General features: G+C 38.2%; 1 long non-coding RNA gene across 1 annotated transcript; it reads right to left on the bottom strand.

The window, feature by feature from the left end:
- Window positions 1-299: 299 nt before the first annotated feature.
- LOC311073756 lies at window positions 300-19,264 on the bottom strand. Its single transcript, XR_014604208.1, has 3 exons — window positions 19,155-19,264; window positions 13,999-14,219; window positions 300-402 (listed from the first exon to the last, which is right to left on the bottom strand). It is a non-coding gene; the product is annotated as an uncharacterized lncRNA (long non-coding RNA).
- Window positions 19,265-21,856: the final 2,592 nt, after the last annotated feature.

Here is a 21,856-nt window from a genome sequence, read left to right as displayed (position 1 = left end):
TGCTGTCGCTTTATACTCTAACAGAGGCAAGCTCTCAGTAATGTCCGTATAAATGTAGGAGCAGGTGGTAAAGAAGCCTTTGTTAATCACTTAATGATGAATTCTTCACTTTACATGGTGCCTTTGGGGCCTCTGTTTTACTCCTTGTGCACAGGCTGTAGAAACTTTATAAAAAGTTTATTTTAGCATGAAATGAGTAGGCACAGATAAATGGCCTGCTTGAGGGTTTTGTCATCCAATGCAGTCAGGGCTATTGGGGGTCTTCTGACCAGGCAGGTTGGGACCATATGTCATCATTCCTGGGCTTTGTGTGGGCGTGTCTCTGTGGCAACCGCATCAGCTGTGGCCATTGTGTGGCTGGACTCAATAGCCCATATATTCATTGCTAGGCTATTGCAGGCCCTGCAATAGAAACAAATTGATACATACAAGCTCCGGCCCCATTGAGATCACATGACACATTTGAAATTAACAAAAAAGGAACATTTTGGCCTGTTGAAAATCTTGAGAAAAGATTGGTTTCCATGGAGACTAGGCGGCTGGCCCTCTACGGCCCATTAAACTCGAATCAGATGTAAATTTCCTTTGCCCTGAAGTCACTGTCTTGTAGCCCCCTCCGCAGCGCAGACACAAATTAAACAGTTTGTTTGCCAATTCACGTGTCATTTTAATGGCTTTTTATGCGTCTCTCCTTTGTTTAAATGAACAGAATAACAAACCGTCATTGATTTATAATATCTAGCCACTTAAGAGGTCTGTTCACAAGGCCTTTCACAATAACAGGGTAATTAAAGAGGATTAGAGGTGGAAACAGAGCCTTTCATTCAGATACGTGTCATTTATAGATACACTTACATTTCTGAGGCTGAATATGATTGTGTATAATCGTCACATAAATGTCAGGATTTCAGGATTGGGAAAATACTTGCTAACATAGCTAGATTTATTTTTTTACTTGTCTTAATAAAAAATAAGAAATATTTAAATATTTTTGAAGTAATATTACTTACAATTGAAGTAATATTAAAATTCTATATCTCTCCTAAATCCTAAAACAATTTTTTAGGTTTAAAAAAAGAAACGTTATCTCAGACTTTTGGACTCCATTGCTCATTAGAATATTACTTTTTCAATGCAAAAATGTCTTTGTGAAAATGAACATAAGTGTGAAATCATCCCACTTAATCCAACCTTTGCACTTCAAGATCTCATCTGTGCGTGTTAGAATTCATTGTGATGTTTAGTTTGACACAGATTTCTAGTGCTTCTTGTCTGTGCTTCTGTTGCAGACCATAAATCCAGATCTTTTCAGTGTCTTGTTAATGAGTTCTGGTCTGGGCGGCATTTTTTTTTTCTACTTTCAACTGACTTATTTTACAGCCGTCTGTGTGCTTGTTTCTCTCATGTTGCTAAAGAGACTGTTCCCGTTCCCTGATGGCCCTGAGATCACTCTCACAATGGGCAGCTTTTCTGTTTTCTGTTTCCCCTTTTGTGGATTTTTTTTCTCAGAAGCTGGATGGCAGTCAGGAAGTTGTGGCATGGAAAACGAGCAGTTTTGAGCCACTGCTGGCTGCCTCCTCCAGAACAGGAAGTGATGTGCCATTCTGATTGAGCAGAGAAAATATTTTGCTTGACTCGTTGGCGGGAGATTTGCCCAAGTACGCCAGGCTGTACAGTGTGTCTGTTTGTCTTGGGTTGCGTGCACTTTCTCTTTCCTCCTGTTATTATAATCATTAATGTCATTAAACAAGAAGGTTTATCCTGTGATGAGATGAGGTCGCTGGTGTTGCCTCGGCTCACAGGATGGCATTAGTTCATTATATCTGATCTGGCTCAACATCACAATCAACATCATTTTTATTCAACATATTTTTACTTTCAACATTGCTTTTCTGCCAGTATGTTCTGGTTTTCATTTAAACACTTTTTATTCATGCATGCATTTGGCAGACGCTTTTATCCAAAGCAACTTACATTGCATTCAAGGTATCCATTTTATCAGTTCACGCATTCCCTTGGAATCGAACCCATGACCCAGGCATTGCTAGCGTAATGCTCTACTGTTTGAGCTATAGGAATACATATATTTCTGTTATGACAGCTCTCGGAGTGTTTGGCATGGGAATGGATATGACAATGTTGGTATGTTTTTTGGTTGTTGCTGTTGCAGATCAAGAACAGGACTTGCTACTTTCAATACATACACCACACACTGCTGTGAGCAAGTAAGACCTGCTGCTACAATATAGCATACATGAATTACACGTAGCAGATCTATACAGGTGGAGCTGGGGAAGGTGGAGGGCTTCTGAAAGTGCTGCACTGCTAAGGCAAATGCAAATATTTGAAGATTGAGCATGCAAGCTCATTGGCTACTGATACATCAGGAACCAATCAGCTGTGCCCTATAGAGAATTATGTGATTGCAAGCAGATTGAGTTATTAGCCTGTGCCATCTGGAGTCCCTCCAGTTTTTCGTGATTCCGCGATCGCTGAATACAACGCAAAATCAACAAAATGTCGCATTTTTTTGCGATCCTGCATAATTCCTAATTTAACTGCAAAATAATCACAAAAATGAAAAAGACTTCACAAAACATTAAATTATAATCACCCAATTGAAATATCTCTAGTTTAATCAAAGTTTCAATGCATTTTTACGTGGATACAGATGTTGCGGGAAAGGGGGAAACTCCTTTTCCTCGATTTACTGAAGCCTATAATGTAAAACACATTTTGCAGCTGCACAGCTCAGCACAGTGAGTGTCTGGCTCACTCATTGGCTGTGCTGCGGCAACTGGACATCCAATGGCGCGGGCGCCTCTGACGTGTGCGCCAATGAGCTAGCATCACGCCATTACACGACAGAGCCTATATTAGTCCCCGAAAAACGCCGTTTTAGCAGGTTTAACGAATGAAGCGACAACTTGCCAGGTTACTATAGTGCGGCCGGCTACGCAATACTCGTTCCCTACTCTCAGGGAACTGAGGTTACGATAGTAACCGAGTAGTTCCCTTTCGAACGGTTACTTCGTATTGCGTAGCTATACGCAGTGGGGACGCCATGCAAAACACTGCACTATAAGTAACTGGTTGCCTACTGCAGCTCAGGACCCCATCAACTCAGGATTTACACACAGTTCTACAGTATAAATTACTACACCTGCTGTTAATATTTACATAGGTCAGGTAGAAAAATTGCCCATTTTGTTGTTTTAAAAGTTAATTTGATGAGAATTTGATTAGACCAAAATAAACAGGCTTTATGCATTTTGTTTGTGATTTGTGTCATGTATGACTATTGTGCATCTGACATAATACTATTATGGTAAATGTGATGTCCTAATTATAAAATGTAAAAATCGCAAAAATTAAAATACAAATTTTTTCACAGATTTCTGATTTCACAAAAATCACACAAAAAAAAACGTGAAATCCTGGAGGGACTGATAAACACTGACAAACATAATAGCTTAAAAATTTAAATGTAATGTAAAAATGTAATCCAATAAGTAAATGTAACCTGCCAAATCTAAACTTAAACTTCATGTGGCTAAAAACATGTTTGTAAAGCTCTCACAGGTGGGGTCTGGAGGGTTGCCATCTCCACTAGAATCCCTGCACTTCGGGCCTGTCCCAGATGGAGCTCACTGATGTGAATTTGACAGTCAGATGACTGATTATAGTAGCAGCAGCACCAGCGACGCTAATTTTCATATCTTATTGTGTTCAGCATCAGCCCTCCCAGAGTGACGGGCTTCTATTAGCAGATCATCCGTACCGCAGAGAGTCAGACACGTAAAGCACAGCGGTACGGAGAATCCGATGCTCGCTTGCTCTCTCCATGTCATCTATTCATGCTCTGTGTGATTTAGTTGATGGAAAGGTCACTTTTCAAGTGTAAATAGTATTGCTTTATCATTCTGTTTTGATCTGATTCATTGGTTGATGTTACTGTTGTTAGCATGTAAATGTGACTTTGATTCTCGGTGAAATATTGTTTAACACACTCTTTCTGTAAACGGTTTATGATAACATAGCGAAATCACGCAAAGGCTTCAGATGGTTTTGTGGCGTCATAAATCATCTCTGTGACAGATTTCCCAGAGAGAAAGTGAAATGAAGATTTATTGCGATTAGATGTTTGCGAAGAAGTGTTCATCAAAAAGTCGTGCATTGTCTGTGACATTTCAAAAGCTCTACAGTCCGTAGGTCATAATGGGAAACATCTCAGGAATGTCATGACTCTTCAATGCTAATGTGAAGGAATGTGACCGTCTCAGTCGTTTAATTGTCTGCGTTTTATTCTGCGAAAAGGATTTGGATGGTAGACCGTTGGCATGTCTGGTGTTTCGCTGTTCTTTCACTTGAGTGCTGGTGGCCCAGAAGAAGCCATTTTTTACACCCACTCAGCCTGACTGACAACCCTCCACGGCCGGTGAAAACCCTCTCAACAATTATTGCAAAATTATAATTGCCCATCTGGTTGTTCATTGAGGGTAACAAGGGTGTCCTCTTGGAAAATAAGTCAGGGGTATTGAGGGAAAGTTAAGAAAAGGCATAAGATTCTCCAGGGTCCATAGGCTCCAATTATTCAGAGATTATCCTTTCACGTTGACTGATCTCGAATTGAATAAAGTTTGGGCTGCATTACTGACAGCTGGGTGCACCACTAAAGGGACTGGAGGCGGATCAGGGCCCCGGGTTAGGGTGTTAGTCTGGGCCTGACCTCAGAGGTTAGTGAGGTGACATTATGTAGTGACAGCACTGAGGCATCCCCTCTTAGCTGTCTTCAAAGCTCGCTGGATAAATGCAGAGGGCAATCACATTAGGCAGTTCTTTCACTATCTTTCTGACTCTTATGCTCACCCACTTTCGCCCTGAATTTTAAAGCAAAGCTCCAAAATCCTTAAGTGCATACAGGCTGTTGTCTTTTAAAGTTAGGTTAAGAGATGTGGGTCATGGGGCCGAGCTCTTGCTTCTGATGTCACCTAGTAGTGATGTTTTTGTCCATCCTCAATTGTGAATTCATACAAAAAGTAGAAAAAGAGTTTTTCCTTTAAGAAATGAAAATTTTAGGGATCTATGATATATCTGCGCCATATCTATATACCTTTCAAAAGTTTGGGGTCATTAAGATTTCAAAAAGAGTAAAATTAAAGACTTTTACAATGTTACAAAAGATTTCTATTTCAAATAAACGCTGTTCTTTTGAACTTTCTATTCATCAAAGAATCCTGATTTTTTTTTTATCACGTTTCCACAAAAATATTAAGCAGCACAACTGTTTTCAAAATCTATAATAATAAGAAATGTTTCTTGAGCAGCAAATCAGCATAGAATTCTGAAGGATCATGTGACTCTGAAGACTGGAGTAATGATGCTGAAAACTCAGCTTTGCCATCACAGGATTAAATGACATTTTAACATATATTAAATAGAAAACAGTTATTTTACATTTTAAAAATAGTTTACATTATTACTGTTTTTTATCAGTAGTAGTATTTTTGATCAAATAAACACAGCCTTGGTAAGCATAAGAGACTTCTTTCAAAAATATATAAAAAAATCTCACTGATCCCAAACTTTTGAACAGGAGTAGCAACTTCTCGAAAACTTTTTTTATTTATTTAAAAATCATTTAATTGACAGATTGATTTTCTGTTGTTGTTTTGTTTTGTTTAATTTATTTAGACAAAATAATATATAATTTTAACTGCGGCCATTTATCATTTATCAGTCATTTCATAAAAATAATAATTGGCTTATCGGTATCATCCAAAATAATCACTGAATTCATAGAAAAATGTCTGTAAATCTGTCTTCTAAAAATGTATTATCTCTATAGAAAATGCTGCAATAAGAAAAATGCTTTGGCAACAGACTCCACACATAATTATAAGTGACCCAGACCCTTAACATGTTGTCATATCTTAGTTAGACACCGATTACTGTTTGATTACAGAGCATGAATACAGCGGCCTAACACACTGTTCCCAGAATTCCTCATGGGCACCTCTTCAGGTTGTGAAAAGATGCTCCTGTGTGTCTTCTCCCTCAGTGCCACCTTCCCTCTGGCTCTACAGTTTCACGCTCCGTTCGGAACGCTTAGATCTGCTGACAAGTGTTGCCGAGGCCTCTCGTTTTTATCATGGAAAAAGGCTGCGGGATTCTCATGCCATCGCACAATGCCTAAACAAGCGGGTATGTCTAATTCAATTAAGTGCACGAGGCTGTGCCAAGCCTCTCCACTGCCGGTGTGACAGTAGTAATGAGCCCGGGCTTTGAGCCGTCCTGCTGGTGGGGCGGGAGGTGGTGTAGGTGGGGAGGGCTTCGGTTGGGGGGGGGGGGGGGGGGGGGGGCACGCTCTCCTTAATTCAATGCTTCTGGCAGACAGTCTTTGAAATGCTGAAAACAGCTTGGAAACACTTATTTAGAGCCTTTTAAATGGAATATTCTGCATTCCTGTACGACTGTATGAGAGAGGCTTGAGAAGAGACACAAGCAGGCATTATATATTACACTGGGTGTTCAACTGATTCTCTCTCTCTTTCTTTCTACTGCGTGGCACAAACACAGCTCGCCCCTCATCTTTGCATGCCAGGGGTCACGCTGATTCAGAGCGGATGTGAAAAACAGTGGTTCATAATCTATGAAAGTTTCATTGAAGACACATCAATGAATACACATCAATGGAGAACATTGATTTTTGCAGAAGACACTCTTATGCGCATTTCTGTTGGGTCAGAACCTGGATCACTTCTGAATACTTTTGATGAGAAAGATTTTATTAAAGAAATAGCTGGGAAAATAACCATTTAAGCTCTTTTGAGAGCATCTGTGGCATGTTGTTGATTAGCACAGACAATTTTGACTTTATATGGGGCAACCTGTTGATTATGATTATTGATTATTTTAATTGTTTATTATTATCATTAAAGAATACCCTGGACAAAATATATGTGGTAAAAAAACTAAAACTAAAAAAATGTGCCCTATAAAGCCCTACTGTATCATGTTTGATACACAATTGTCTATCAAATATGATGCATCAGGCTTTTGAGAAACTTTTATCTCTCAAACATTACCGTATTGCATTGCATTATATGTTTTGGCCCCCACAATTAAAACTACAGAGCTTTGATCATAAAACTAAGCATTTAAATATCATCTTCCTATATAGGCTAAGACATTATTGGGAGATACTGAGTGACAGCTGAAAGTTGCATTTTATGTGAGTAGTCTGTTATAAAGATCTCATTGATTCACATTACAAGATATCAGAATGTCATCATAAATGTTTGGCCAAATTGCATATTTTTCAGTTTCAGCCACTGAATAACAGTGAGGTGTTTTTCCCCCTTGAATGAGCTCCATATTCTCCTACATTATACTATATGAGCCATAAAGCGTGATGTGTCAAATATGATATCAGGATGTCATAATATATTTTTTTCAACAAAAAGACTAACTTTAAAGATAAACTTTATTTTTTCGATTAAAAAAAAATATATATTTCTTGTCCATATTTTGTCATGTCAATTTGAAACATGGAATCTATTATTACATATGTCAGGCTTCAGGGTTAAGGTACCAACTTCACATTTTCACCTTTTGCTGTGCATTCATTTTTGTCTGTAAAAACAAAACGGTTGACAGTGAAGGGCAGCAAAGGCTGTCAACCAAGCTCAACTCCTTTTTATTGAACCCAGAATATTCCTATAATGATAATAATTAATGATGAAATTATATTTATATGTGCTCTCATGCTATTGTCTCATGGTTGGAGAATAAGACATGCTTTACAATAAGTAGTTGATAAATACTTTCTAAGTTTAAATATTTCAAACTGTGATAACTGTCCCCTTGTTCAATCAGGCTGGAGACGTCATAGCTGATTCAAAACAGCGCAGTAGCGGATTCATTTCTCTTCATCTCCCATTTGTGCATACGGTTATATTTACGTACGTCACGCAGGACTTTTTTAATTCACCCACGAGCAAAGGAACATTAACTAAATAAGTTGGTTTACTCTTAAATACTCAAAAATAACAATTCCTTTGGAACATCTCATTTCCCAAATTACTACACCAACCAATTTTGTTCTCTGGTTTGTCTGAATGTGTAAAATCCCAAGCCAGATTTTCTTCCTCTCTAAGACAGTGATGCTGACGCACTGACACCTCGTTGACTCAACTGATCCATCGCTGCGATTAGTCCTCTGACCTTTAACCTCACTGCTCTAATTTGTATGTTGGAGTTTGGGAACTCTTTGGCATAATTTTAATAGCAATAAATAAACAAATGAACGAATAAATAAACAAACAAAACTATAACTCTTCAAGGCCAAAGCAGAGACCAAAGAATGAACACTAAGTGATAAAAGGAACGAGCGCTTGAGTGCAAAAGTCCTAGAGGACAAAACATTACACATCGCTTAAGATTAAACAGCATTCTTATGCATTCCGGCACTTTTGACTCTGGTTAGCAAACAATCAGGGACCTGGACAGCCTTTAGTTTCAGAAAAACTCTCCGAAAAGGCCCCCCGCTGTTCCTGTGAAGCACTGATTCTCAGGCTCTTTTAAAAAAGCCTCTTAAACGTTTGACTTTCTCACAGAAACAGCTTGCTAAATGGCATTTCTGTAATGGACTCCTGCTAGGGTTCATATGCGTTGTATACCCACGCTGCCCAAAGTTGTGTCAACACAATTAACATGAGAATGCCCCAAAAGAAAGGCAAGAAAAGTTTTTTTGGCGTAAAAAAAATCTGAAACTATAGAATTCTTTGTTTTCTGGAGAAAAAAGATTTGAATCAAAGACATTGATGGTCATTTTTTTTGCCTCGGATGGAAAAAGTGGTGCTGAATGAATGTCTTATTTACATGCCAATGGAAAGGGGATGTGGTTTTAAAGGATGGGAAAAGCAGGGCCTCTATTATGGAGGGTGCTGGTAGCAGGGGCCGGGACAGAGTGGGAGCCTCCCTGCCAGGCAGCGGTTAACAAGGCGCTGGCTGAATTAGAGAATGGCAATGAGTTTTTAATTGGTGACACATTATATTTATCAAGCTGACAGCCAGAGTCCTGCGCCGGGGCCTTTCTTGTTTTGTCCCATGCTGTGCATTATTTCCCCCTAGGTGCCCCTGCACGATACCCCCTGTCCGGCCGGTTCCCTCACATGTGAAAAAAAAGAATCAAATCATAATAACTGAGCGGCAAGTTGAATGATAACATTGAATTATTCATTAGGGCTGCTTAAAGTGTTGGATAAATCAAGGCCCCCTCAACCCCGACAAAATCCAGCTCATTGTTATCGGCCAAATCAGCACGGCAGTTTAAGGCCTCAAATAAAGGCAAATCCTTTTCAGACCTGTTTAGCGAAGCTGACAGAGCTCTTTGCGCCACAGAGGCAAAAGTTATTAACAAGTGTTTAATATTTGTATGGGAGTGGTTTATCATCTGCTGCTGGTAGTCTATGAGTGTGTTTCAACAAAGCGGTCGAATGATAACTATCAGCAAACACAATTTATTAGATGAGCATCCACAAGGCATTCATTTTTTTGAAAACAAAGCAATTGAGAATATGATTTAGAAGAAACAATATTTTGGTAATTTAAGAAACTAATCATTAAAACCAAGTCTCTCAAGTTGTCTATTCAGAATAATTAAAATGATTAATAATGGCAAATTATGCAAAGATATTTATTTATTTATTGCTTGCTTGCAAAAATAATGGTGAAAAAACTATTTTGAATCTCAAATCTAAATCTAAATCTCAAATCTAAATAATTATGCCAAATTTATGTTAATCCAAACATTTCATTAACAATAAGACTCATTGTGAGCACAAATAATGATCAAAATCAATTTTGGATCTCAAATTGCAAATATTTCCCTGATATCAACTTTAAGCCACTGACTGATTATGATCCATCCATATATATTCGCAATATAAAGGGACGATGTGAACACACAACAGAGATAAAAGTAAGTTTAGCCCCTTTTTTCACAGTTTGAAACTTAAACATTGGCGTGTTTGAGGACCAACAGGACTGCATCAGAACTCAAACAGATTTGGAGGAGTCTTTTGTTGACCCTCAGAGGAATGGATTTCAGGGTAAAGCGCAATTCGTCTCTTCATAATAGACCAGAAGAATGGGAGCGGACGAAGGGGGCCTAATGAAATATTTAAGATTTTGGCTAAAAAGGGCCTTGAAAGTCACAACAAAGGATTTGCTGAGGGCTCTTATTGTGCGGCGGACTTTGCGGAAGCCGCGGCCGGACCACTACAGATGTGATGAGGGCCCATATTGAGCGGGGCTGTGCAGGCTCTGTTCACAGCTGTGTCCTTGCACTCCCGACTGGGCCACCAGCCCCCTGCCTTTGTGCCCCATTGTGCCCGGCACAGAGCACCAATTTTACACAGAGCTGATTGCACAGCAACGCCTTTGTGTCATGGGTAAAATAGCGCCCCACCCAACCTTACCAAAAACCCTCGCTCGTTCCCTCCTCCTTCTGTCCATCTTTGGCATCGTTTTTTTCTCCTCCTCGATATCTGTGGTCATTTAAAGGATGACAAGGTGATGAATCCCTACTTTTTTTTGGATTATATGACCACTTTAGATAAGCAGAAGAGTCTAAAGGCGAGTCTTGCCATGTCCCCCTTCACAATCTGCCTATTTAGGGCTTAATGGTTGTTGATTAATGGACCCTCTATTCAATAGAACATATGCCATTTTGGGATTCTATAAGAGCTTTATGTTGAATTTCTATGCTTGGTGTCACAAGGTCAAGGCAAGCTTTTTAACACACTACACGTGAAAAGGAGGTGATGCATAATTTACTCAGAATGCAGCTATTCATGGGGTGTTTTAAGCTCTCAATAACAATTTCCCCCAAACTAAAAAAGGTTGCAAAACATCATTTTAACCTCTCCAAATGCCTGTCAGGTGCATCTGCCCATGAGTTGCCGTTCTTTCGATTAAATTATCCTTTTATCATTGCACGCTTTGCAGAAATTATACAGAAAAGAGCAATGTGCATTGAAAAAATCATTGCAAGTTCTGTGACAAAGAGAGCTAAACTAAGCTATGGAAGCTTTTTCTGCTTCAATACAGTGTACAGTGAGACAGAAAGTCATAAAGTCACAATTGTAAGAAATTTAAGTTGAAAATGTGAGATATAAAGTCTCAACTAATATAAAGTTGCAATTGTGAGATGTAATATGGAAATGGAGAGATATAATGTAGCTGCACCTGAAATAAACAGTTGCAATTATGAGAAATAAAGTGGCATTTATGAGATATAATCACAGATTGTGCAATACAGTGTTGCATTTGTGAAATTTAACACTGAAAATCAGAGATGTGATCTTGTAAGATATATAAAGTTGCCATTGAAATAAAGATTTTTAATTGTGAGATCTAAAATTGCAATTGTGATATAAAGTTGCAACTGTGAGAAATAGGGTCCTATCATACACCCGGCGCAATGCAGCGCCAAGCGCAACGCAAGTGTTTTTTGCTAGTTTCAGCCTGACGCAGTTATCATTTTCACGTCCTGCACCACGTTGTTTAAATAGCAAATGCATTTGCGCCCATTTGTGCGCCCATGGGCGTGTTGGTCTGAAAACGAGGTGTGTTCAGGCGCATTGCTATTTTAAGGCAACTGAAATAGACAGGTTTTTTTTGTTATTTAAAGAGCACGTGAGTATATAGGCTATAGGCGGGTCCACAACGCACGTACACTGCTTATTACACACACAGGGACGCGCAGCGGCACAAAAACATGCCAAATATTAAAAATAGAGATCCGTTTGCTCTCTGGAGACACGTTCAGTCTTTCCGCTTGCAAATTCCGCCATGTAAATAGCAATCCACCAAGGTACGAGTGCAACTGGCTTTTAAAGGGAATGGGAAATTACACTCTGATTGTTTTTTTGCACGTTACACCCAAAACACACCCATTACTCATTAAGAGAAAAGAGACAACCCTTTTAGACCACGCCAACCATTTTTCCTTTCGTTAATCTAGCAAAAGTGGATTCGGGCACGCCCTAAGTGCACTTGCAATTGAGAGAAATAAAGTTGCAATGTGATTTTAATGTTACAAGTGTGAGATATAGAGTTGTAATTGTGAGTAATTAAGTTGCATTTAAGTTGCAATTATGAGAAGTGGCTTTTTTGTTGAGAAATGGGCTTCTATATTAAGCACTATTACTTTTCATTCAAAAACCTTGTTGAAGAAGAATCTTACAGGTCAGTTTTGTTCAAGTATTAATTAGTGATGTGTGCTAAGGCTCTAGTCTCTTAATAAGCTTGCATTCCACAGGTTAGATCCTACACTGCAACTTATCAAAACCCGCCTTCATCACATTCCTCTCTGAAACAGTCCTATCTCCTGCTGGGGAATAACTGGAGTGGGCTGTAGGTTTCGTGCAATATTCATAATGACGATAACGCTCACCACAGAGAATGTGACTGGGAAATGTAACCATTATCCAGCAATTACGCTCTTTAGTGTCCGTCTCGTTCGGAATACGAGTAGAAGCACAGAGCTGGCGGCAGCTGAGTGGGAGCCTATAGCAAACAGAGAATTATTCATGGTAGATATGGAGTCCTCCGTGTGGGCTGAGAGGATTGATGTAAACCAGAACCTCTCACTGCCCTCCTCATGCACAGCGGCCGAGCCTCATCTCCGCCGTGTGTTTCCACTCTCTCCACAAAGACCTGTCACGTTTAATGGCCTGTTGGCTGAGTGGGCTGCTGTAGCCCTCTCCAAAAGAAAGGCCAGGAAAGAAAGGCTCATAGACAACTAATGCAGCTTAATATTCTTTAAAAAGGTCGAGGGACAATTAAAGGAGTGTTTCCCATGGTTCTCCCCCAGCGGTTTCTGCCCGCCTGCACAGCAGCTCGGCTGTTTGATGGAGTCTGAATACATCTTATTGATGGGGTCAGAGATTAGAGGCGATTGGGCCGGCTCTGAAAGGGGCCGTGCGTGGCCTCTGAGAGAGGCTTGGCAGAGCCACATTCAGCAAGGCCTCTCGGCCGTCTTCACACACCAGCACATTTGCTCCACTTCTCTGCCTGCAAATGCATTTCAACAGATCTGCCCTATTCACAGAGGCAGTTCGGCTGATGCACGTGCGCCCGCTCTGTGCGCTCGAGAGAGTGCATTTCTGTACTTCCTAAATGCATTGTAAATAATTTAATCGTTCAATCTATCCTTCATAGACAGGAGTAAACAGGAGTTCTATGGATCTCTGTGCCAGTCATGTGACTGAAAACTATGAAACTATGAACTCTTCATAATGAAAGTGTATACACAGCACTGAGCAGCCATTGCACTGGCTGTTAAACCATTTCCTCTTTTTTTCTAAGGGAAGTGGCATGCTAAATATGGATGTGGCCAAAACAAAATTAAAAATACAATGTCTTAAAACCTTATTCTAATGTATAAGAAAGTGAAGTATGGTTTCAATGTAAATCATGTGAAAATTGTGCGAGTAAAATATAAAAAATATACTTTGTGTGCATATATATATATATATATATATATATATATATATATATATATATATATATATATAAGTACACAGTATATTTTTTATATTTTACTCGCATATACATATATATCTGTGTGTGTATGTATGTATATATATATATATATATAATACACACACACACACACACACACATATATATATATATATATATATAATTACTTTGTTAATACAGTATATTTATATTTTGAGTTGATCAATAAATTTATATTCTTTCACTCATTACTTTATACAAGTTTAGATAGATAGATAGATAGATAGATGTTTACTTTTTGTCTACAATTTTGTTTATTCTTTACTTCTTATACATTAGAATGAAGTTTCAAGACATTGTATTTGCAATGTTGTTGTGCTCACATCGATAGGTCTATTGGTTGGTAACAATTGTGGTAAGTTGTTGTTCTAATTTTAAATGAACAAGATTAAATGCTTTGCTCACGTTGCTATAGTGCTATCACTCTGTCCGAGATGTTCCATGGCTCCTTGCTGCCAGATCCCAGCAGAGTGATGTGTTCTGTCTGTTCAGTCGCCTGTGAGGCTGGGAATCATTCTGGCACATGTCTGCAATCTGGTCTGTAGAACAAGTGTGAACAAGCACACTAACTTTCACTGGAGTGCATGTGTATCCCACAGTCATCCTCACCCCATAGACCTCTGCACCTAAAAAGAACATCAAACTCATTGTAATCAAACATACCAAACCATTAAATAAATGTTGCAACGTTATACATTGCACAAGCAAAATCTGTTCCTCGTTTGTGATCCAGAGAATGCCTTGCTCAGATATCGGCCACTCTATTTAATCAGGTCATATCTGACAGTCCGCTGTGTGCAAACTACTTTCCTGTGCGTCTGGAGAAATGCTTTGAAACGCTCCTCATTTGGGAGTGTGTAGATGCGACCCTAAAGGGAAGGGGAGCACAGCTGTATTACAAAGCTGCTGTAATTAGGGGAAAACTTTGGGTCAATGAAAGCACTGGTTTTGTTTGGCTTGTTCCCTATTCAATGGCATCTATTGAAGCATCAAAGAAAAGAGCCCAATTACTGCACTGAGCGTTTTGATTTTGCTTTTCATTCGCTGTAATTAGGAGGCAGCTTTAAAATATTTAACCTAGTAGATTCATTTTCTTGTTTAATGTATCATTAGGCCAAATGGCATGGTCTGCCCAGGTGCTCTATGGCTTAATATAATAGAGGACATTGTTTAAAGCGGAACTGTGTATTGCTCAGCATTTGTTATGTATAGTTAGTGTGTTGTTTTGCCTTGTTATATAGGTCTAGCTGTATAATGATTTCTAAAGAAGCAGAAATTTTAGTTTAAAGGGACCAGACCTTCCATTCTGTAATTCCTGGTATATGTGCATTAGACCATACCAAAAACACATGCCTTTTAGTTTGGCATGGTCTCTTATCTTTCCAAGTTTTTATTTTTATTTTTATTTTTTATTCAATCTCTTCATCTGTATCAAAGAACATCCACATGTTCAAATAGAGTTACCTGAAGGTTTGGTTCAGCACTGTACATTTTTATGCCTAAACATCTGAATGTTTCTTCAACTATGGGTATTTTTGGACTTTTGGACTTTTCACTCTTATTAGTTGAATTTCTCTGCTAACAATGTCCCACAATGGTCATACATGCACCACAGGAGAATGTCTGTTTTATGACTATCCCCACCACAGTGTCATTTCCACCACATCTCAAATTATAAAAATAAAGCATGTTGTGTTGAAAATGACATCTTTAACATTTTTGGAACAAAATGGCAGAATCCTTCCTCTTTCTTTGGCTATTTTTAGCCATTTTTTTGTAAAATACACAGAAAAATTGCATAGTTTCCAAATTATAACTTGCCTAGAACAATGCGGCCAGATATTTACCTTGATTTTTCTTTGTTTACTTCACACATTACATGCCTTGTATTTCATCTCAAGCTCTTCACTGACACTGTTGTGTCACAACCTTGTCTTTTGAATTTTATTAGGGGCCAAACTGCTCAGTGTGGCAGGAAAACTCTACAGCTGAGGAACAGTCATATTTATTAAATTTAAATATTTTAAAATAAATTATTTTTACACAAAAAAAATATTAAATTGGTGTTTTTTTGTTTTTGTTTTTTGAGTTGTAAATATGCAAAATATGTTTTACATTTAAATGAATAAATTATGCTTGTTGAAATATGTTTGTGATGGAGAGCCAGTGTTGCCTCTCCATCCCTCAAAATCTTGTCCTTATTGTTTTTTATATCATGTTATAATTGTTTATGTGGGTTTTTACTGTTTTATTTAATTTAGTTGTTAGAAATGTGGGTCTAACCTCTAGGTATGTGCACACCCTGGGAGGAGGGGAAATGCTCATTTGAACTAATTTAGATAATATTAGTTGTGCAAATGACAATATTTGTTCTTGTGCCTGTATGTTGTATTTATTGATTGTTTTTAAACTCTTTGTCTTAACTATCATTGAGGGAACTTGCTGAAATATATAGAGACGAGAGAAAATGGTATGTTCCAATTAACTAAAGGTGGGAAAATTGTCCATTTAAGGGCGTTCAGAAGTGAGGCAGGGGGGTCAGAGAGTGGTTCGGAGCTTAATGCAAAGGTTGTTAATTCTGCTTGAGAATGAGAAACTTGAGTCTCCAACAGTTAGTTAGAGAAGTTGGTGCTAGTTCCACTGTTGTTGTTGTATTGACCTTTTGCGCTTCCTTGCCTTTAAAGTATTAAACTTCTTTTGGAACGACCTTTAAACGGATGCCTGGTGTGATTCTCCTTGTGACCGCTCGGGTCTCTATCACAATGTTATGAATAAAGGAAAAAAAGAGTGCCCAGAATCCAGGAAACACCCAACTGCACAGAAAGATTCCAAGACACATATAGTCTTCTATCTCCATAGTAAATCCTGCTTGTTGACACTTTCTGTTATCTGTCTATAAAGCCCCTGGTGGAGTTTGAGATGCACAGCAGTTGCTGCGGGTGGTTCTGATATTGGCGAAGTGTAGATTCGTGGGAAGGATCTGTGTGTGAAATGTTAACATCTCACAAGTGGCCGATCCTGGTGGTCACCACATTAATAATATGCTACTACACTGCTGGCATCCGACCCAAGGATACATTCCTGTTGTAATGGGCAGCAGCTGGACCGGGGTTTCCGGGAGGACAGCTGAGCACTGGTGAACACAGAGGGACACCCCGACCTTCCTGACCTCTCTACTCATCCAATGTGTGTCTCATCCAAGTTTTGCAGCTATTGCAATCCATTGCACTTTGTCTCATATCCATAACACCCTGTCTTATAATTGCATGCTATTACTTTCACTATTATACATAATTTTAGAAATGAAAGCATATATTCTTGGCTTATGAACTGCCTTCTTTTGGAAGCCGTGTTTTTAATTCTTTTGTCAGGTCCCAAAGTAGCAACATATGGTGCTATTACAGAGCACTGAACACACATTTCAACGTGCTGCTTTGCTGCTTAACAGCTCTCTGGGGACACAAAAGGTCATTCAGCTAAAGTCCTGCGATTACACTCTAATGAGTAAACTCTCAATGGGAATGGCTTATTAGGACATTTCGGAAAGCTGTCGGCATGCAGCTAAAGAGGAGGGGTGTTTGTATTACTTAAATAGTCCTTTTTGCGGTAACACTTTAGAATACTGTATCTTACTTACTGCATAACTTATCAGGAATTATTGAAGTACTAATAGGTAATTCTTCATTAACTACTTCTTCACTATTGTTAACTACTAAGGAAGTTGTGTTAACTAATCAGTATGTAATATAATTTTATTGTTGTGATAAGTAACAGTTAGTTAATCAATAACTAATTAATTCTGTCATACCTCCCTATGAGCTATTATTAATTATCTACTAATTAAGGTTCAAGAAAAATAACTAAGAAGTAACTAACATACAATGCCGATATGGTGCATTTCTTCAGCGAAATAAAGGTTTGTGTACGTTTTAATGAATCTATAAAATCATTACTGTGCTGTAAATCATGTTATTTTATGCAAGGCAACATACAAGGACACAATGTCAGTTAGCTACCTAACGAGTCTGTCTTTTTTGCGTGATGGAAACGCCTGATTCCTTGCATAAAACAAATGTTTTTATTTCTAAAGATCCTAAAACATCACATGTTAAAATATGTTCTTAGAGCTGTGCACTGTTTGTTTATGGGCAGGTTATGGAGTCAGTAACAGCATATTTTGGCTATGAGTGAAACGCAGGGCGGCGGTCTGGTAATTCTTTATTAATTACTAATGAGTTCCCTATATTTTCAATTTAGAATACTGTATCAGGTTCTAAGAAATTCCTGAAGAATGATCTAATAATTCTATATTAATTACTAATGAGTTCCCTATATTTTCACTTTAGAATACAGTTTCAGGTTAAAAGTATAGCCTAATTCCTGGATAATTATTTGATAGTTCTTTATTAATTACTAATGAGTTCCCTATATTTTCACTTTAGAATACTGTATCAGGTTCTAAGTAATTCCTGAAGAATGATCTAATAATTCTTTATTAATTACTAATAAGTTCCCCATATTTTCACTTTAGAATACGGTTTCAGGTTAAAAGTAGCCTAATTCCTGGATAATTATTTGATAGTTCTTTATTAATTACTAATCAGGTTATAAGTAATTCCTGCAGAATTATTTGACAATTATTTATGAATTACTAATAAGCTCCCTTTCAGTTTCCCTCAGTCGTTGCCTCAAATACATGAATTTACTCAATGGCATATGCTGAGGAAAACAGACACACACAGTACTTTACAGGTATATTAAATATAAAAAACTAATCTGAGGTAAGTTGAGTGGGGTTCCTTTCTGAAGTTGATTTCTTACAGAACACACTCAAAAAACCACACAGGTAAAACCCTCTTTAACATTGTATGCATTTGTTAAAATTGTATTTTCATAATACTGCTTCTATTAATAACATTAGTAAATAAGGAAGGTCACAACTCAATGTAGTTTGTATGACTGTTCATTAGTTACTTCTTAATTATTCTTCTTGAACCTTAATTAGTAGATAATTAATAGTAGTTCTTCAGGCGGTATGACAGAGTTAATTAGTTATTGATTAACTAACTGTTACTTAACACAATCATAAAATTATTTTACATACTGATTAGTTAACACATCTTCCTTAGTAGTTAACAGTAGTGAATAACTAGTTAATGAAGAATTACCTATTAGTTCTTCAATAATTCCTTATAAGTTATGCAGTAAGTAAGATACAGTATTCTAAAGTGTTACCCTTTTTGCTACTATAAACATATAGCCTATTAGAAGTGAAGTTTGGAACGAGACAGTTATTAGCAGTGTTTGCTCATTTCATCAAAAGCCAAAGCCACCAGAACATTGTGAAAACATAGAAATGAGGTTGTTTGACTCTGTACAAACTCCATCCTCCTGGTGATGAGTTTTGCGCAGTCTGTTTTACATCTAGTTTTACATGGACTTCTACACAAGCATGTCTCTTTAAAAGCACCTCAGCAAGCTGCGGTTTTGCGAGATGACCTTGACATGGCATCACATTTAACTTCCACTAGACGTAAAGGGAATATATTTTGAAAAAGCACCTTCATTCTGACACATGGACCTCAGTCTTGGCCGGTGACCAGCGGCCGAGCAGCATTGGCAGAGGGACCGTGAGAAACAGGGGGGCGACACCCAAATGTCAGCACAGCTGCAGAACTGCTGAGCATAAAAGCCTAATTACAGAAATATGCAGCCCGAGGCCTCCCGACAGTGAAAACAGAGCGGCGTTTGACTGGACGCTGCCAGAGAGCGGTAGTGTAACGTGTCCTCCGATCAGTGACGTGAGATTTACTGTGTGCAAGAAGCTCCAGGACTCCACAGCTGCCGTCTGACATCAACCCGCTCGTGCGTGGGTGTGTTTGTGCCGTTAGGGTTCTTTTCTCCCAAAGTTGAACCTGAGAAGAAAAAAATAAAATAATCATAGGCATAATTAAAGCTAAATAAACTAGCTAGCCCCTAATGAGTGACAGTGGCAACATTTGCAGCCAAAGGTTACTCAATTGTTAAAGGGGTGGTTGATTATGATTTCACTTTTCTAGTGAATAAACAACATCTGCAAAGCTACAACGCTCAAAGTTCAAAGCAAAGGAAGATATTTGCTTTTATAGAAATCGTTTTTTAAGGACTACAACAAACGGCTGGTAGGGACTACACAACATTCCTCCCGGGTTAATGACATCTCCAACCCTAAAATTTACATAAACCCCGCCCCCGGGAACACGCAGTCCATGTTGAGAAGAGGAAGAGTTGTAGTAGAGTACATTTGTGAGTCTGCTCAAGCTATCGGATCTATCCAGAGGTGGATAGTAACAAAGTACATTTACTTGAGTACTGTTACTTAAGTACACTTTTTGAGTATCTGTACTTTACTTGAGTATTATTATTTCTGGAAACTTTTTACTTTAATTTCACTACATCTGAAAGACAAATATCATACTTTTTACTCCACTACATTTCTATCAAGGTCCTCGAGTAGAAAGTAGTAACGTCATTCAGGGAATGATTTTGGTTGCATTTTGGTTGGAAATGAAAGTCAGGTTGACGTTAGAACACGACTGATGTTGGTTTCTGACGTCAACACGATTTCCATTTTCAACGTTGGGTTTGGTCTTCTAAATGCGAATTTTGTCATTGTTTTGGAGCACACTAGCTTATAACAGTAAGGCTAACATATTCATACTTTCCTTCTCATCTTTGGACCCTGCATTACCTAACATTATTATGAAACTTATTTAAACGTAGCATGATGTATAGATTAATATCTTACCCTCATGTTCTTTTTCTCTATCTTTATTTTCAGCTCATCATTAACTCTTCTTTTCTCATTTGTATTCTGATGACATTGAACATATTGTTAATACATTTTGTATATTGTATACAAAGTTATGTCATAAACATGTCATCTCTGTATGTTTTGCACACACACACAAAAAAAAGTAGACTTTATGCTATAAGCACGTCCCAGTCGGGTTCGTCACTTATTGTATTTGGTTGTGTTGTGAGTATTTGGAGCACACATGTGTTGTAAAACTGATGAAGATGTTTTCTTAATTTGCGGGTGTTTTTTCTATTTGCATGTGTTTTCTTCAGTTGCAGTGCGTTGAGCTCTCTCGGCCACCGTAAATCTGAACTGCTAAAACACACACACACACACACACACAAGCTCTTGAAGCTCCGCCCTCTGTCCCGAGAGCAGCAGCTCACTTGCATTTAAAGGGACACACAGGAAACGACGTGTTTTAACTGACCCTTATCTGTGGGGTATTTTGAGCTCAAACTTCACATACACACTCTGGGGACAACAGAGACTTATTTTACATATTGTAAAAAGGGGCATTATACCACCCCTTTAAACAATTGTGTATCTTTATCTGTAGAAAGTAGAATATTTCTAAATCACACAAATAAGGGTTTTAAACTGCATTTTGACATTTTTAAACAAAAACAGCTCTTATAAAATGTGATTTGACATCCTAAGGTTGACAGTCAGCCCTTTTTGAAGGTTAAAGGTGCAGTATGTGAGATTGATAGCTAGCGGTTGAAATGGGTACTGCAGTCCAAATTAAAAATATTGGAGAGAGTTGTTTCCCCTCAGACTCAATGCTCACTCGGGTTGCCAGATTGAGGACACGCAAACAAAACAAAAAAAAACAAAAAAAAACAAATATATATATATATATATATATATATATATATATATATATATATATATATATATATATATATATATATTGAGGACATGCAACAGGAACGAGCGCAATTGACAATGGAAGGCGAGGAGACTTGCACACTGTAAGCTGATTTATTGATTTATGGTGAGTTGATATCACGTTTTAATATACTCCTGTTTATAGAGATTTTTAGATGGTTGTGGAGGCTTTTTAGGTCGGGTAGAATCTGTGATCACTGACCTAGTTTGTTCATTGGCATCCATGGCTGCAATATGCTGTGTTTTCCACCAACTGGCAACCTGTGGTGTCGAAATACTATTGGGTAAATTGGCAACGTGCGGTATCGCACAGACCAAAACAAAAACAGACATTCCTACACAGAAGGCATATTTCAAAGTAAAATAACTGGCTCTAGGATTGTTTTTCAGAGAAACGAGTATGTGAACTCAGCATGTTTCCAAAATACCTGCAAACATATGGTATTTTTATGCTTTATACAATCAAAAACTACAGCACATTTAAGCACATCCTCTCTCCTTCTTTCGGGTAAATACTGGCTGCAGGCCCTATTT

Source organism: Abramis brama (genome assembly GCF_963993115.1).
Source record: "Abramis brama genome assembly, chromosome: 22".
Classification (NCBI taxonomy): Eukaryota; Metazoa; Chordata; class Actinopteri; order Cypriniformes; family Leuciscidae; genus Abramis; species Abramis brama.
Note: the sequence above shows the minus strand (reverse complement) of the source record. Positions and strands in the feature narration are given on the sequence as shown.